This window comes from Rhinatrema bivittatum, chromosome 2 (genome assembly GCF_901001135.1).
Source record: "Rhinatrema bivittatum chromosome 2, aRhiBiv1.1, whole genome shotgun sequence".
Lineage (NCBI taxonomy): Eukaryota > Metazoa > Chordata > Amphibia > Gymnophiona > Rhinatrematidae > Rhinatrema > Rhinatrema bivittatum.
This window is the reverse complement of record NC_042616.1, coordinates 160501782-160510242: the sequence shown is the minus strand read 5'-3', so window position 1 is coordinate 160510242 and position 8461 is coordinate 160501782. Positions and strand designations below refer to the sequence as shown.

The window sequence follows — 8461 nt, the reverse complement described above, 5'->3', positions numbered from 1 at the left end:
TAAAAATTCAAGTTATTATTTATTTTATTTATTTATTTAAAGTTTCTTTTATACCGATGACCGTTTACACATCGCATCGGTTTACAGTTAAAAAGGAACAAATGGGCAGAACCCTTACATATATAAGTTATGTACATAAATCCATAACACCCCTCCAAAACAAACCCTAAAACCTTTTTTTTATAAGAACATAAGACTGGCATACTGGAGCAGGCCAAGGGTCCATAAGTCCAGTATCCTGTTTCCAACAGTGACCAATCCAGGTCCATGTACCAGGCAGGATCCCAGTGTTGTGAAAGGTTATCTAATGAACTTACATGCTTATATTTAGGTATCTGAAGAGCTGCACAATCACAGATAGGCAACTTAAGTGCAACTCCTTATTTTACATATATTAATCCGACTAAACTTTTGGAAATTGACCCACCAAAAAAATCAATGTTTTAAGAAGTCATTTTCTTTCTTTTTTGTGTGAATGTTTTCTTTTCAGATTGCAAATTTTCATGAATTATAAAATGGGTCTCTGTAGACCACCTCCTTGTTAGACAGTCCATCTGGATGGGCAGAGGCATTGTCCTGAATCCTAAAGTATATGTTCCTTACCTGAGAAAGGAACCTCTAGTTAGTGGACCCAAAACCTTACATCTTGAAACATTCCTTAGCTTTACTTCTTTATGGTATTTATTGGCCATCCTACTCAGGACACCTTTTAAAGAAAAAAACACAATACAGCACAAGCAAAGTAAACTAGACACTCGATAGGAACAGCAAAGCAGAAAATTGAGAGACTGAGATAAATTAATTAAGGGAGTTCATTTAAAAAGATACTGTAAGTCTTTTGAAATGTGAGAAGACATTGGGGAAGCTTTATTCCACATGAACGTGAGACATCACGTACAGGGTGCCCCCTTTGGGATCTCCACAAGATGGCCCTAGTCTAGGTGTTGGGGGTTAGGGATTAGGAGAAGCGAGTAACATTCCTTACAGGCAGAGTGGGGGTTCAGCGCGTGCCCCTCTTCAGTTTACAGTTCTACGGTGATTTGTCATTGGTCACCTATCCCTGGTAGGCTAGACCTCATGACAGTGCCAGGACCGGGTGGGGGCAAACAAAGCAGCTGTTCCAGGGGCCACAGGGGGCATCGGCAGTGTTCTTCCCATCTTGCATTGTGCATCTCTGAAGGGCAGGCATCAACTTGGCCATGGGCATCAGAACAAGGAAGACTGCAGGTTCCGCCCCCTATCAACAACAACAACAAGGACTCTGCCTCTGCCCGCTCCCTCGCTCCTCTCCTCCTCCTGTGGCTTGTGACCAGAAGGGCGGAAGTAGCAACAACGCCTGCTATCCCTCCCCCTCCCACTTCAATCCTCAGCTTGCTTGCAGGGGGAGCTACATCTTAAAGACATAACTTCCTGCAAGCAAGTTTTAAAGAGGGCCTGGAGCACGTGTAGGCCCTTTTTTGCTTCTGGCGTGCACCTTGCTAACCTGATGAACAGACACTGCTGGGACTCGGGAAGCACTGCCGCAGCTGCTGGGCCCGGAACTGTAAATACCTTTTGAACCTACAGAGCAATTTCCACCTCAGATCGCAGCTATAAAAAAAAAAGGTAGGCTCAAAAGGGTAGATTTTCAAAGGTGCGCACGCTTCCCCGCGCGCGCCGATCTCATAACATGCGCGTGCTGGCGCGCACATGTTATAAAATCCGGGGGCCGCACACGCATGTGCAGGCGCAAGGGGGAGGGAGAGACTAATGCAACTTCCGTGCGGCGACGCATCCCGCCCTTCCCCAGTTCCCTCCCAGTCTGCTCCAATTAAGGAGCGGACTGGGAGGGAACTTCCCTACCCCCTATCCTAACCTCCCTTCCCTTCCCCTCTCCTCCCCAACCCTTAAATCCTACCTTTTTGCTTTTTTTTTTTTGTTGTTGTTGTTTTCCAACTTACTTCAGGGACCAACCTGAAGTAAGATGCGCACGCCGGCAGCTGGCGCGCGAGGTTCCAGGACAGCGATCAGCGGCGCTGCCCTGGCCCGTCCCTTCAAAGAGGCCCGGCACTTATGCACATACCGGGGTTTACGCGCGTGGCCGGGCCCCTTTGAAAAGGCGCCCGGCACTCACAAGACCTGGCCACGCGCTTAAATCACAGGATTTACATGCGCAGCCCTTTGACGATCTACCCCCAAATTGCAAAATGTTCTGAGGGACATAGAGCAAACCCAGAAGCCCTGCTAGCTGCCTTGAGCTACGGTCGCCCCCTCTCTCTCGCACGTTGCTCCTGCATGCATGGAACAGCTGTCTGCAGCACCGCTCTTCCCTCCCGGGTTTGCCGTGTAGCTCTTCAGGAACCTCCCCAACTACAAGGGGAGCCCATCGGGAGCGTTCTCACTGCTTCTCTGCCCCTCGGAGGTGGGATGCTGACTCTCTTGTATCCGCTGGCCTCTCTCCCTTCCTGGAGTCTCAGAGTAAAATAAAAAAATCATCCAGGTGCCACAAGCCTCTACCAGCTCAGAGCTGAATGGGACACCCACCATAAAAGGGGCACTGCCTTGCTCTAACAAGTGAGTAAGTAGAGTAAAACAATCATTTTTAAATTTGCATCTTGGGCTGAAGCTCACCTTCTAGCCATGGGAGTTTGAAAGAAGAAGCCAGGGCAAGATGAGAAACAGCAATGGGGGGAGGGAAGTTTGAGAAACTGCTGAAAGAAGGAAAGACTGAGAGAGACTAGGGAGACTGTGGAGAGAGAGTGTGAGAGACTGAGCAGAGTGTGGGGAAGGTGGGAGAGAGAGGTGGGGCAGGGAGAAAGAAAGCCTGAGCAGAATGTGGAGACAGAGAGTGAAAATGTGGGGGTAGAGAAAAGAGACAGAGGCTTTGCAGAGTGTACAGAGACAATGAGAGAGAAACTGGGAAGAGACTGAGGGGCTGGAGAGAGAAAGAGACGGGGCAGAGCATAAGAGAGGCTGGGCAGAGTATGAGGATGGGGGAGAGAGGCTTTGCAGAATATGAAGAGACAGAGAGAGACTGAGAAGCGTGAGGGAGGGGGAGGAGAGAGAGGCTGGGCAGAGTATGAGGATGGGGAGAGAGGCTTTGCAGAATGTGAAGAGACAGAGAGAGACTGAGAAGCGGGAGGGAGGGGGAGGAGAGAGAGGCTGGGCAGAGTATGAGGATGGGGAGAGAGGCTTTGCAGAATATGAAGAGACAGCGAGAGACTGAGAAGCGTGAGGGGAGGGGGAGGAGAGAGAGGCTGGGCAGAGTATGAGGATGGGGGAGAGAGGCTTTGCAGAATGTGAAGAGACAGAGAGAGACTGAGAAGCGTGAGGGAGAGGGAGGAGAGAGAGGATGGGGAGAGTATGAGGATGGGGAGAAAGGCTTTACAGAATATGAAGAGACAGAGAGAGACTGAGAAGCGTGAGGGAGGGGGAGGAGAGAGAAGCTGGGAAGAGTATGGAAAGACAGACTGGACAGAGTGTGGAGCTAGGGGAGAAACAGAGAAACATGATAGCAGAAAAAGACCGTATATCTAATCTACCCATCCGCCCCGAGAGAGAGAGGTTGGACAGCGAGTAGAGAGTGGTGGGGATAGAGAGAGACTGGGCAGAGTGTACAGAGAAAGAGTGAAAGAGGGTGGGCAGAGGGTGGGGGTTGGGGAGAAACAGGCAGAGCAGAGGGTAGGATGAGAGACAGGCTGGGAGAGGGTGGGGGTGGGGAAGACAGGCTGGGCAGAGTGTGGGGGTGGGGAGAAACAGGCTGAGCAGAGAGTAGGGTGACAGACAGGCTGGGCAGAGGATGGAGGTTTGGGAAACAGGCTGGGCATTGTATGGGGGTGGGGTGGGAGACAGGCTGTGCAGTGTGTGGAGAGACAGAGTGAGAGGGAGGTTGGGCAGTGTGTGGGGGTGGGATGAGAGACAGGCTGGGCAGTGTGTGGGGTGGGATGAGAGACGGTGGGCAGAGTATGGGGGTGGGGGAGAGACAGTGTGCAGTGTATGGGGATGGGGTGAGAGACAGGGTGTGCAGTGTGTGGGGGGTGAGGTGGGAGACAGGCTGGGCAGAGGGTGGGGTGGGGGAAAGACAGAGTGGGCAGTGTGTGGGGGGTGGGATGAGAGACAGGCTGGGCAGAGGGTGGAGAGAGAGTGAGAGGGAGGTTGGGCAGTGATGAATGGGGAAGTCAGAGGGACAGAGAGGCGGGAGAGAGAGTGAGGAGAGAGACAAATTGGTAGAGATATGCTGAGAAAGACACAGAATTGGCCCTTTGGTTGGTGGGGGGCAGGGGACAATGTCTGCTCACTTCAAAGGGTCTTTACTGCTGTCAGTTCTGGTTTTGCAGATATTTATTCATGCATAAGGCAGGCCACCCCTGGCCTAGCCTGTTATTGTATGGAGCTGATTATTTTCTGGAATAAGAGTGTATGCTGGGCTGGCAGCTCTGCTGCTGTGACAATAGACATTAAAGATGTTTCCCTTATGGATTAACTCGTTACTCTTACATTATTCTAGATATATCGGCATTACAGGCTCACTGCCATGTGAAATGCATGATAAACTCAAAATGTGTGTGTGAGTGTGTGTGCAGGCGGGGGAGGGCTAATTCTGAATATCTGCCCTGGGGCTCTGCCTCATGACCTGGAGTACCCAGGGTTAGGAAAGAGGGTGCACAACAGCTGCTCACTCCACAATCTGGCGGGAGAGCTTCCCTCAGTGGATTTCAGACTTTGGTGTTTTCCCCTGATCTTGTCTGAAGAAAGGAAGTCCCCCTGCCTTTGCGAAGGATCGGGATGAATGGAGATCTGCTGTTCCTTCTCAAGTTCAGTGGGACAGTGATGATTCTTTGGAGATTTTTGTCTTTTATATTTCGGGTTGAAATTTGCTGCCGCCCTTCCTGCCCAGGAGTGAGAAAAGGAGAGGAGCTTATTTTTTCCCTGCTGGCTGGTCCTTTTAGTCTGGGGAAAAAAAACAAAAATCTGCTTACTATTCATCTGGAGACACCCCCCCCCCCCCTCCCCTCCCCTCCGCAGCAGAGTCTCTGCCTCAGGTGAAAAACAGGAGGTTTGGCAATCTGAAGAGTCTGAAGTGTATCCGGATCTCTGGTATTCCACCTCACACAGGAGAGCCCGGCTCACTGGGGTACCTGCCTTTCCAAGTCCTGGAGTGTGAGACCATTTCAGGACCTTAGTAGCAAGTGACACATTCACAGACAGAGAAGCAGCTTGTACAGTGCCAGTTAATTACCTTGGCAGATCTGAAAAACATTTGTTTGCAACACCCAGCCAGAGTGTCCCTCTTGTTTACTGGAATCTACTCCCATCATTGGCACTCAAAGAAGATGTTTGCCCCTATGCCTTGTGCCCTGGAAGTCTATCCTCTCTCCTCCTCTGCCCCCCCCCCCCCCTCCCCAGTTCAGATAGTCTCCATCCTGGGGCTGTTACACTGTCTGAGGACTTACTGTCAGCTCTGCCTTCCCAGAAGTGGGGCCACATTTGCATTCTGTGAGATGCACTAAGGAGAGTGCAAAGTTTACAAAATAGCAGGCAGAAGAGTGAGCAGAATAATCTGAGAGGAGAAAGAAGGTGAGACCAGCCCATGTAGTCACCAGAACCTTGAACTGGAAGCAGTACTGAACAGGTTACCAATGAAGGGAAGCAAAAAGGAGAGAAGTATGAGAGCGCCTTTATAAAGTTATTGTGATAGGTGGCGTGGAAGTGAGTCCTTGGTGCTGTGGTGTAGTTGGCGCTGCCTCGTAGGCAAACCTAGGAGGCCTCTTCCGACAGCTGGCAAACATGCCCTGTAGATGGAACAGATTGGAGCTTCACCTATACCAGCTGCCTCTTCCACAGGTTGAGCCTTTGGGTTCTGGTGGCCGGCAGGGCTTAGGTGGGTCCCTAGGGTGGTCAGGTGAGGCAAGAGTCTGAGGGCACGCCGAGGTCAGGACAGGCAGCAGACTGGAGAAACCGGGAAGAGGCCAAGTTTGGAGTAGTCAGCAGATAAGCGTGGTCAGGTCCAGGGCTAGAGGTTGATACCAAAAGATAAGGCCAGGGAAGGACGAAGACACACAGAAGACACTGGATGAGACCAGGACAAGAAGGCTGGGCTGGGCTAGGCAAGGCTGGATGAGACAGGGCCAAACAGGAAGACAGGCATGACCACAGGAAAAAACTAAAATACAGGAGCAACACGCGCTGCAAAGCAGCAGACCCGTTGCTGAGACCAAGATCCAGGGCTGCAGTGAGATTTAAATGGCCCGAAGGGCCTGACATCATCAGGAGGCGCCGCGTCTCTGTTCCCGCCTTGGAACCAACAAACCTTGACCCATCGCGCGTAGGCGCACCTTAGAAGCCAGCAGCTTGGGGAATGGTGGCGTTCTTGCTGCGTTGGGTGGTGGCAGGATGAAAGCTGGTGGCATTCCTGCCATGAAGACTTACCAGCATCACCGGGGTGAGTGAGGCGGTTCCCTGGGCTGTCCCGCAAGCTGCCGAATGTAACAGATTTTATCCTTTCCCAGTTACTGTGTTGGTTTTCCTTTAGCTTGTTTTGCATTTGGTGTGTTCCCCTACCCTGTTTCTTGAATGATTCAGGCAGGTCCTACTTTTTTCTTTTTCTCCTCAGCCATGTTTGCCACTCCCCCCATCCCCAGATGGCATGCCTGAGCTGCTCAGGTAACCCTTGCTAGCCATAGAGAGAGAGAGAGGTGTGCTTCCTCCAGGGTGCACCATCAGCACTGGCTTATTGACCATCAGAAGCAGCTATAATAGCAGCCACCTCTGTGGCGCTCGAGTGGCCCTGAAGGACAGGGGATCTAAACTGGATCCCCTGCATTGTACATCACAGTGCTATGGCCTGGGACAGCCAGGGCCCATTTTTAAGAAGCTAAATTCAGCCACATATTTTAGTCTCTGGAAGGCAAAGATATCCAAACCGCAAATATCAACTCTCGAAAAAGCATATAGCTGCAAGAAAATTGGCAAACAAAAAAAAAAGATATTTATCATGAAATGAAAAAAATAATTAGAGTGCTTATGAGAAGGAGCATTCATAGTCACTGTATTACTATCCTCCTCACTGCCCACTGCCCTATTCACATTTCACATATGCATAATTTATTCAGATCTGAATAACTGTTGTATGTCCAGCAAAAGTGCAGCTGGAGCTCCATAGCTCCCATATTTGAGTACCTGCATTCCCATGTTCCATAAAACATTGCAGGAGCGCTCCGTTATTGCATTGTTTTCATCAGCAGGGAACAGAGATATCTCATTTTTTGTCACTTTCGAGGAATTCTTAAGATTTCTTCCATCCTGTTGTAATGTTTTCTGTCTAGTGTTTTCACTCAGCCAGGATAGTTTGATATAAGGAAACCTTTTCCGTGTAATGGCAAACCCTAATATCAAACAGCTGTAGAATGTGTCCCGCTAAGTGAGTACAACACAAGTGTGGGGAAACAATTATTAACCACTTGCAGTCCCAAAAAGCACTTCAGGAAAACTCTTAAACAAATGATAAATTAGGCAAAGTCCTGTTGTCTTATAGTCTCTGGATTGGAAATATATTCTCTGTCATTGACTTTGTCCCATTTCCCACCCCCCACATACACATAGGGGTGAGGAGACTGGGACAAAGTGGAAAAGAGAGCCTATGGCCACATATACACATACACCCCAAGTTCACTCTTCTTCTGCACACATCCCCCCACCGGTGGAGCTGGTGAGCGAAACAAGCAGGGGCGCTGCTCCTAATGCATTGGGCTTCCTCTTCCCTATTCCTGTATGGCTTGCTGTCTTATTGTAGCTGAACAGTATTGCCCAACCCTGGAAAGATTGTTTTCTTATTCTTGCTGTATGTCTCCACCTATTCTCCTAGCTATTTTATTTCCTGTTCATTATAATTCCTGTCTTTTTGGTTAGTTGGGTTTTTTTTTGATGGGCTTTGCACAAACTTCCTCTTCTCCCTCCCGCTCACACACATACATGTGCACGCACTCTCTGCTGCACATGCTCTGTCACTCACATGCCCTCTCATGCACATGCTCTCTTACACACGTGCTTACTGGTCACCCCTTCCTGGATGCACAAAGTAGCAGCTGTTTTGTGTGTTGAAATAAGCACTGAATACCAATCAGCAAAGAGAAAAATCTTTATTAGTAAGATATTATAGAACTGCAGATCACCATAGCAAATGCAGAACTTTGCAGTAGATTATATGTATCATCCTCTTAAATTTACACACCAATGGATTAGATATTTCGTTAACAAGTTTCAACTGGTTAGCACCATGTCTTATCTAAAATATACCAAATAATATATTCTTATAACTAATATGATTTCTTGTAAGTTGAGCCCAGAAGTAAAACTTAATGCTGACCTTTGACATTCTTTTAACATTCCTACAACCTTGGCTGTCTCCAGAAGTCTGATTAGTTCAATCTTATTCTGCTTCTTCAGAGAACCCCTTCAAAGCACCCTTACACAGCTGCCTCCT

The 8461-nt window shown here is 49.2% G+C and overlaps 1 long non-coding RNA gene across 2 annotated transcripts in view; it reads left to right on the top strand.

Annotated features, from left to right (window-relative positions):
- Positions 1-1446: 1446 nt before the first annotated feature.
- LOC115086060 overlaps positions 1447-8461 on the top strand; it is a 51640-nt gene continuing 44625 nt past the window's right edge. For both annotated transcript variants that reach the window (XR_003855045.1, XR_003855044.1), the window contains exon 1: positions 1447-1605. This is a non-coding gene — a long non-coding RNA (uncharacterized LOC115086060). The remainder of the gene's footprint in view (positions 1606-8461) is intronic.